The sequence below is a fragment of the Bufo gargarizans genome, chromosome 10 (genome assembly GCF_014858855.1).
Source record: "Bufo gargarizans isolate SCDJY-AF-19 chromosome 10, ASM1485885v1, whole genome shotgun sequence".
Taxonomy (NCBI): domain Eukaryota; kingdom Metazoa; phylum Chordata; class Amphibia; order Anura; family Bufonidae; genus Bufo; species Bufo gargarizans.
In genome coordinates this window covers 71,200,274-71,209,442 of record NC_058089.1, presented here as the reverse complement: position 1 = coordinate 71,209,442, position 9,169 = coordinate 71,200,274, and the positions used below count along the sequence as shown (strand labels likewise).

At 44.6% G+C, this 9,169-nt stretch overlaps 1 pseudogene; it reads left to right on the top strand.

Moving 5' to 3' along the window:
- Nucleotides 1–6,748: 6,748 nt before the first annotated feature.
- LOC122920067 lies at nucleotides 6,749–7,612 on the top strand (annotated as a pseudogene).
- Nucleotides 7,613–9,169: the final 1,557 nt, after the last annotated feature.

Genomic DNA, 9,169 nt, shown 5'->3' with positions numbered 1-9,169 from the left:
TTAGGGGAGTGTTTCCTGAAGTACCACACACAGGTACACTTAGCATAGGGATCACATCTCACAGGACAGGCACACAGGGCTATTAGGGCCCATTCACACACAGCTACTGCAAACCTCTCCTTTTACCTGGGACAAAGTGCATAATGTACTTCGCCACATCTTTGGGCGCTTTGCACATTGTCCCATGGTGAAGGAGAGGTTTGCGGCCTGTTTTTTTCTTTTTTCTTTTGTTTTTTTTACCTTCCAGGTGGACCAACCGATCGACTAGCTTCAACACTGATGTGCATTCTGACAGAAGCATTGCGCTGCTGTCAGATTACACAAAAGTCGGTGTATGCGGCGCTGCAAGACGAGATTTCTCCTCTGCAGTAAAAGATACGTTTGCCGAGGCATATGAGCTGAGGAGGCGGCGGTGTTCATATGCTTTGGCAAACACTTTGTATATAAAAAAAATAATAATAAATCCCGGCAATGATTTATTCATCCACATCGATTGATGTGAATGGAGAAATCGGGTTTGCCAGGGCATACGAGCTAAGTGGGTATGGATGTTGGGCGGAGCTCCTATGTCCTGGCAGACGCCTTTCCCCTCCTTCTTTTTTTTGGGCAGAGATTTTTTCATCCACATTGATCGATGTGAATGAAGAAATCTGTGCCATTCATTTTTTCCTTCAGCCCAGAGGCTGAACGGAAAAAAAAAAATCGCATTACCTGTATGCTCAATATAAGGAGAATAGCAGAAACTCCTAATGCTGGCCATACATGTAATGATTGCGGAGACCCTCAAATGCCAGGGCAGTACAAACACCCCACAAATGACACCATTTTGGAAAGAAGACACCCCAAGGTATTCGCTGAGGGGCATATTGAGTCCATGAAAGATTGAAATTTTTGTCCCAAGTTAGCGGAAAGTGAGACTTTGTGAGAAAAAAAAAAAAATCAATTTCCGCTAACTTATGCAAAAAAAAAAAAAAATTCTATGAACTTGCCAGGCCCCTCATTGGATACCTTGCGGTGTCTTCTTTCCAAAGTGGGGTCACATGTGGGGTATTTATACTGCCCTGGCTTTTTAGGGGCTCTAAAGCGTGAGAAGAAGTCTGGGATCCAAATGTCTAAAAATGCCCTCCTAAAAGGAATTTGGGCACCTTTGCGCATCTAGGCTGCAAAAAGTGTCACACATGTGGTATCACCGTACTCAGGAAAAGTTGGGGAATGTGTTTTGGGGTGTCATTTTACATATACCCATGCTGGGTGAGATAAATATCTTGGTCAAATGCCAACTTTGTGTAACAAAATGGGAAAAGTTGTCTTTTGCCAAGATATTTCTCTCACCCAGCATGGGTATATGTAAAATGACACCCTAAAACACATTCCCCAACTTCTCCTGAGTACGGCGATACCACATGTGTGACACTTTTTTGCAGCCTAGGTGGGGAAATAGGCCCACATTCCAAAGAGCACCTTTCGGATTTCACAGGGCATTTTTTACAGATTTTGATTTCAAATTATTTCTCACGCATCTGGGCCCCTACAATGCCAGGGCAGTATAACTACCCCACAAGTGACCCCATTTTGGAAAGAAGACACCCCAAGGTATTCCGTGAGGGGCATGGCGAGTTCCTAGAATTTTTTTTTTTTTGTCGCAAGTTAGTGGAATATGAGACTTTGTAAGGAAAAAAGAGAAAAAAAAAAAATCATCATTTTCCGCTAACTTGTGACAAAAAATAAAAAATTCTAGGAACTCGCCATGCCCCTCACGGAATACCTTGGGGTGTCTTCTTTCCAAAATGGGGTCACTTGTGGCGTAGTTATACTGCCCTGGCAATTTAGGGGCCCAAATGTGTGAGAAGTACCTTGCAATCAAAATGTGTAAAAAATGGCCTGCAAAATCTGAAAGGTGCACTTTGGAATATGTGCCCCTTTGCCCACCTTGGCAGTAAAAAAGTGTCACACATTTGGTATCGCCGTACTCAGGAGAAGTTGGGCAATGTGTTTTGGGGGGTCATTTTACATATACCCATGCTGGATAAGAGAAATATCTTGGCAAAAGACAACTTTTCCCATTTTTTTATACAAAGTTGGCATTTGACCAAGATATTTTTCTCACCCAGCATGGGTATATGTAAAATGACACCCCAAAACACATTCCCCAACTTCTCCTGAGTACGGCGATACCAGATGTGTCACACTTTTTTGCTGCCAAGGTGGGCAAAGGGGCACATATTCCAAAGTGCACCTTTTGGATTTCACCGGTCATTTTTTACACATTTTGATTGCAAAGTTCTTCTCACACATTTGGGCCCCTAAATTGCCAGGGCAGTATAACTACCCCACAAGTGACCCCATTTTGGAAAGAAGACACCCCAAGGTATTCTGTGAGGGGCATGGTGAGTTCCTAGAATTTTTTATTTTTTGTCGCAAGTTAGTGGAATATGAGACTTTGTAATAAAAAATAAAAAAAATAAAATCATCATCATTTTCCGCTAACTTGTGACAAAAAATAAAAACTTCTATGAACTCACTATGCCCATCAGCGAATACCTTAGGGTGTCTACTTTCCGAAATGGGGTCATTTGTGGGGGTTTTCTACTGTTTGGGCATTGTAGAACCTCAGGAATCATGACAGGTGCTCAGAAAGTCAGAGCTGTTTCAAAAAGCGGAAATTCACATTTTTGTACCATAGTTTGTAAATGCTATAACTTTTACCCAAACCATTTTTTTTTTGCCCAAACATTTTTTTTATCAAAGACATGTAGAACAATAAATTTGGCGAAAAATTTATATATGGATGTCGTTTTTTTTGCAAAATTTTACAGCTGAAAGTGAAAAATGTCATTTTTTTGCAAAAAAATCGTTACATTTTGATTAATAACAAAAAAAGTAAAAATGCTAGCAGCAATGAAATACCACCAAATGAAAGCTCTATTAGTGAGAAGAAAAGGAGGTAAAATTTATTTGTATGGTAAGTTGCATGACCGAGCGATAAACGGTGAAAGTAGTGTAGTGCCGAAGTGTAAAAAGTGCTCTGGTCATGAAGGGGGTTTCACCTAGCGGGGCTGAAGTGGTTAATAGTGAGCACCCCTTTAAGAGCGACCACCCCTTTAAGAGTGACATGTACTTTAAAAAGTAGGCAAAGTAATATTCTTGCATTGGGGTATATGCAACTTACTTCACTATTGTTTGGCTATGGCTATCTAGAATTAACGAATATGATGTGATCTTCGTCAATTCTAGCAAGCCAACCATTAGGAACCCAGCTCTAAGTTTAATTCGCAATGCGAGTATATGGTCGCATTGCGAATTCAACTTAGAGCTGAGTTCCTAATGGTTGGCTTTCTAGAATGTAACGAAGATTGAGAATATAGTGCTATATTCTAGCAATACAACCATTAGGAAGTTGAATTCGCAATGCGAGTATATGTTCGCATTGCAAATTCAACTTAGAGCTGAGTTCCTAATGGTTGTTGCTAGAATATAATGAAGATTGAGAATATAGTGCTATATTTGTGAATTCGTGATATTTGTCATCTTTGTCAATTCTAGCAATACAACCATTAGGAACCCATCTCTAAGTTGAATTTGCAATGGAGTAATACAGGTTATATTAATCGCATTGCGAATTAAACTTAGAACAGAGTTCCTAATGGTTGGCTTTCTTGAATAGAACGAAGATTGAGAATATAGTGATATTCGTGATATTCGTTATCTTCGTCAATTCTAGCAATACAACCTTTAGGAACTCAAAGTTTAATTTGCAATGCGAATATAAATTCGCGTAACATTCGCATTATATAGAATGTGGTAATGTGAACAGTGCTGGAAGGTGTGTTGTCCCACTTCAGGTATCTCAGATATGTGAGACAGATAAAATCTAGAGAGCGGCAGTAGTCTCAGCAAAGCATAGTTTGCTGAGACATTTTTGTATACATTTTCTGGGCTGGATTTTACTTGGACTGGTGGCTAGGCTTGGTAAAGGGAGTTCCCAGTCCACACCCTTCCAGTATGGGTTTTTCTTTCTACCTGAGGTGATTGCAGGTGAGGCCTGCTGTAATCAGGCTTGCATAAAGCACCTCAGAGAAGGTCAGTCTGAGGAGGGAGAGCAAGACTGTTTTGTGAAGCAGAGGCTCTGTGTGTGGTCTCAGTCAGGAGGACTGAGGGGCCACAAGGCTTTGAATAGCCTGAGGTTTGGAGGACCTAGCGACACCTAGAGAACGAGGGCTGCACGCCCAGCGTCTGGAGGACTACTGGGTCACACTCTTACAAAAGGTACTGGAGTTGCCACAGCCTTGAGGCTGCAGTATTGATGTTGGCCGAGGAAAGCCACATATAATGTCTATGTGTGAACTGAGCTCTATGAGTGAGGTAGGGACGTATTTTGTTTAGGTAGCGCCTAGACGGGCAGGAGTTTATTTGCGTTTTAAGTGTTGGCTGTGCGGGAACCTCACCCCACCCAGTGATGTATAACTGGACTATCCTTTATAAGAAGACTGTCAAAATAAATGCACAGTTTGGACATGAAAATCCGTTGTCTGGTGAGATATCTGTCAGTGTGACCCCCTGAAAAGAGACGATCCCTTACACATGGTGGAGGATGCGGGCTAGTTGTCCATGAGAGAAGGACAACAGTTGGTTGCTAGGGGAAACAACAAGAGAAAGAGCAGGTGCTGCTGAATCCTGCTGTGCTGGAGTTTAAAGGGCCGGAAGCCTGTTTATTTGGTGGAGCAAGGGCTGCTCATGCTATTGTGGACTATTTTTGCTGTGGTGCAGAGATTTACAGGGCCAGAAGACCAGAAAGAGACTGACCTGTTTGAAAAAATAAAAAATGTTTCCCTCTTGCTGTGTTGCTAGAGAGGATTATCTGTTGCTATGGGGTGGATGGAGGATTTCGCCAAGCAGCTGATGCAGGCCAATCTGAAGGCTAGCCAAAGGCAAATTATGTGGCAACAGGAGCAGGAAAAGCTCATGTGCGGGTTGGACAAACCAAGAGACGTCCTAACCCAAGGCGTTTCCCATGATAACCGCTGTGCGGAGGAACTGGGCAGTGACCTCATGACTAGGAGCCAAGAACTGCAGGTTCTCAGGATGCGGTTGGATGCAGAGGTGGTGTATGCCGTTGCCAAGGGCAACCGATGGGAAGAGAGTGAGATGGAGAGCAGTGCGGCTCTCAAGAGTTGAAGTGTTTTCTGCCAAGGTGTACAGAGTCCTAGAGAGGATATGCGAAGATGCCGTAATGCTGTTGCTAAGAGCAACCAACCTCAACAGCGTGCAGCTGTCCAGCAACAGAAAGAGTGCTGCTGGAGATGTCGCCAAGTGGGAAGGTGTGCACCTGGTTGTCCTATGACCAGGATTCCAAGATGGGAGATTCCCAACATTCTGAAAAAAGGATGTCTACTGTGGAGATGGACGTATCGTACGTGAGAGGGACGAACCCAAGGCGGCAATGGGTAAGATTGTTCCTATAATTGCTGGTGTAGCAGACCACATGACAGTGAGCACGGCACTGGAGGTTGGGCATGTGACTGACCGGGCCCTGGTACCTGAGAGACCGTGAACTGTGGTGTGAGCCAGAGGCAGATGCTATATGCTGGGCCAGGAGGTGTTGAGACACTGGGACTAGAGACTGCGCTGAAAATGTGCAACATTGTGGTGAATGGCAGTTCAGTCCAGGCATTGTTGGACGCAAGGTGCCAGATGAGCCTGGTACATGCCAGCTTGGTAGCTGGGGACTATGTGTGGAACACTCATGCGGATAGTAAGGACTATCTGGTGGCTCTCACTGAATGTGAGACTCCAGTGGGAACTGGGACTTATACGTTTGAGATTGCAAACAAGCTTGCACATGATGTCGTTTTGGGCCGTGATTTCCCCTTGTTTTGGAAGTTGTGGAGTAATGGTGACACTTCTGCAGAGATTGCACAAACTCCTGCAGAACTTGTACCTGTCCCTTTAAGGGAAAGGACTATTGAAAATAGCGATGTAGTTGAATTGAAAAATGAAAATGTGAGGTCATGTGAAGTATATGATGATGCCATGCCTTTTCCCTTTCAGTATGTGATTAGGCGAAAAGTGCCCCTTCCTGGTAAAAATATATGTGATACAAAAATGCTGGTTAATGTTGTGAGCCCAGAGGGTGTACCACACATACCAGGGGTGGATATGCAGTACCCATGGGGTTTTATGGTTGCTGGGGAAGTGGCCAATGTGGGGATTAGCACATCGGTGCCCCTAGAGGTCAGAACTGATGACACAAGTAATATAGGTGACGCATGTGCCGTAGCCCAATACCAACTCAGAGAAAGAAGCTACCCAGTAAAGGTCTTGCAAAATTAAAGTAGTTGCTAGTAGTGACCAGACAATAGTTATACCTGATGTGATGAGAGTTAAGTGGGGAGACGTCAGCCTAGTGACTGAGACCTATAACCAGGCAGTGGTAGATAACAAGATGTGTCAGTACAGCTGCAATCAGAAAGAGATGAGTGAGCTGAAGGATCTACTGCCTGATATCCAGGTGAAGAGTAAAGGCTCCAAAGAAGCACAGAAAACTGCGGTAGACATGGACAATGTGCTTTAAGAGACTCTGGGTGGAACCCCCACAGGGTGTCCAAAAGAGAATGGTGGTACTCCTACATCTGCTGCTGCAACAGAGCAAAGCAGGGAGCAGCTAGAACAGGAGGCCAAAGAGAGGGGCGCTTCCATCACGTTTGTGCGCAAAACCAAGAACAAACTTCAGCGAGAATTGGATGATCTGATGGTGGACCTGGACCACCAGAGGCAAATTATGTCTCATATAGAGAAATACAGCTCGGCCCGATATGCCAAAGAATATGACCGAGATGAGGCTGATGCTCGGGAGAAGGAGACCAAGGCCTTCTCCTTGGTTAGAGCCCTTGAAGAAGCGCTTGAGGAGCGAGGTGAATGTGAGAGGCTGAATAAGCAACCCAGAGCAGAGATGGAGGATCTCATGAGCTCAAAGGATGATGTTGGGAAGAACGTCTATGAGTTGGAGAAAACTAAGCTTGACAGGTTAGAGGCAAGAGCTTCTCAAGATGACAGGTTGGCTCGATCAAAGGAAAATGAGAAACCTGACGAGGAGGAGCCTTTGAAAGATGCCAAGAAGTCAGAGCCTGTTAAGAATGGGCCTGAAGATGGTGGTACTGCACTGCCGGCCGAGGCAGAGAAGATGGAAGAAGTTTCTTCTGAACAAGTTGATGAAGCTGATGTGGAGGCAGAAGTCAAGAGACTCATGGCAATGAGTAGCCAGGACCGGGTCATGAAAGATGTCCCCTCTGCCGTCAATGCCTTCCAGAAAGCCAGCAGTCTGCTAGGGAAGAAATATGAGGAGACAGACGGCCAGTATACAGATGTTGTCTACTACTGTGAGATGGCTCTCCTAGAGCCTGCCTGAAAGGAGAACAATATCCTGGGTGACCCTCTGGAAGGAATGCCAGAAGATGAAGAGTCTGATGAGGACCCTGGTGTCTCCAGTACCTCCAACCTTGATGAGAAAGAGGAGGAGGGGTTAAGAATGCAAGTATATGATGCTGTGTCCGAGGAGGAAGAGAAAGCCAACAGAGTGAAGGAAGACTCCAAAGGAGACTCAAAGGCTGAATAAGCTAAGGCCGATGAGTTGGAGTGGGAGAAATCCTCAGATGTTCCAAAGACCAAGGATAAGGCTAAAGAGGGGTCTGCCGAAGTGGGGAGAGCCACTGAAGAAATAGAGGACTCTGAAGCCAAACCTGAGCTAAACCCTTTGAGGAGTAAAGAAAAAAGTGAAGTGTTATCTGTTGATAGAAGAAAGAAACAAAGCGAACGTGACCAGGTGACACCAGAGTGGCTAAAGGGTGGTATAAAACTGACCAGCTGGATCTCCAACAAAAGGAGGAGGCAGGAGCTCCTCATGGAAAACACGACTGTAAAGATTGCGGAAGTTAGAGGTCGTGGACCTAAGAAGAAGAAATCTGGAAAAGGAGCAAGCCAGAAAGCTAAGAAAAAGTTCTTCAGCAAAGAGGAGAAGGAGGAGTCCATTAGACACTGTCTGCTAGGTAGAAAGTCAGTGTTTATGAAAAACCGATCTCTGCTAGCCTAGGGGTGGCAGAATAGAGAGAAATATGTGACACTGATCCCATCTTCCGGTCTGAAGAAGGGGGGGGGGGGGGGGTATGTGGTAATGTGAACAGTGCTGGAAGGTGTGTTGTCCCACTTCAGGTATCTCAGATATGTGAGACAGATAAAATCCAGAGAGTGGCAGTAGTCTCAGCAAAGCATAGTTTGCTGAGACATTTTTGCATGCACGGGCTGGATTTTACTTGAACTGGTGGCTAGGCTTGGTAAAGGGAGTTCCCAGTCCACACCCTTCCAGTATGGGTTTTTCTTTCTACCTGAGGTGATTGCAGGTGAGGCCTGCTGTAATCAGGCTTGCATAAAGCGCCTCAGAGTAGGTCAGTCTGAGGAGGGAGAGCAAGACTGTTTTGTGAAGCAGAGGCTCTGTGTGTGGTCTCAGTCAGAAGGACTGAGGGGCCTTAAGGCTTTCAATAGCCTGAGGTTTGGAGGACCTAGCGACACCTAGAGAACGAGTGTTGCACGCCCAGCATCTGGAGGACTACTGGGCCACACTCCCCCAAAAGGTACTGGAGTTGCCACAGCCTTAAGGCTGCAGTATTGATGTTGGCCGAGGAAAGCCGCATATAATGTCTATGTGTGAACTGAGCTCTATGAGTGAGGTAGGGACGTATTTTGTTTAGGTAGCGCCTAGACGGGCAGGAGTTTATTTGCGTTTTAAGTGTTGGCTGTGCGGGAACCTCACCCCACCCAGTGATGTATAACTGGACTATCCTTTATAAGCATACTGTCAAAATAAATGCACAGTTTGGACATGAAAATCAGTTGTCTGGTGAGATATCTGTCAGTGTGGCCCCCTGCAAAGAGACGATCCCTTACAATAATAATCACAAATATTCGATTTCGACTAATATATTGACAAATATTTAAACTAATATTGGCAAAATATCATGAAATCAAATATGGCACCTCCCGCTCATCACTAGTTATATTCTGAGATAAAAAAAAAACACACATTTTTTGCAAGACCCTACATCTGGGGCCTTTGCTGCATTTGTCACAGTCAAATACAATCGTAAGATACTGCTGTTATGTTCTGGGCAAGTTAATA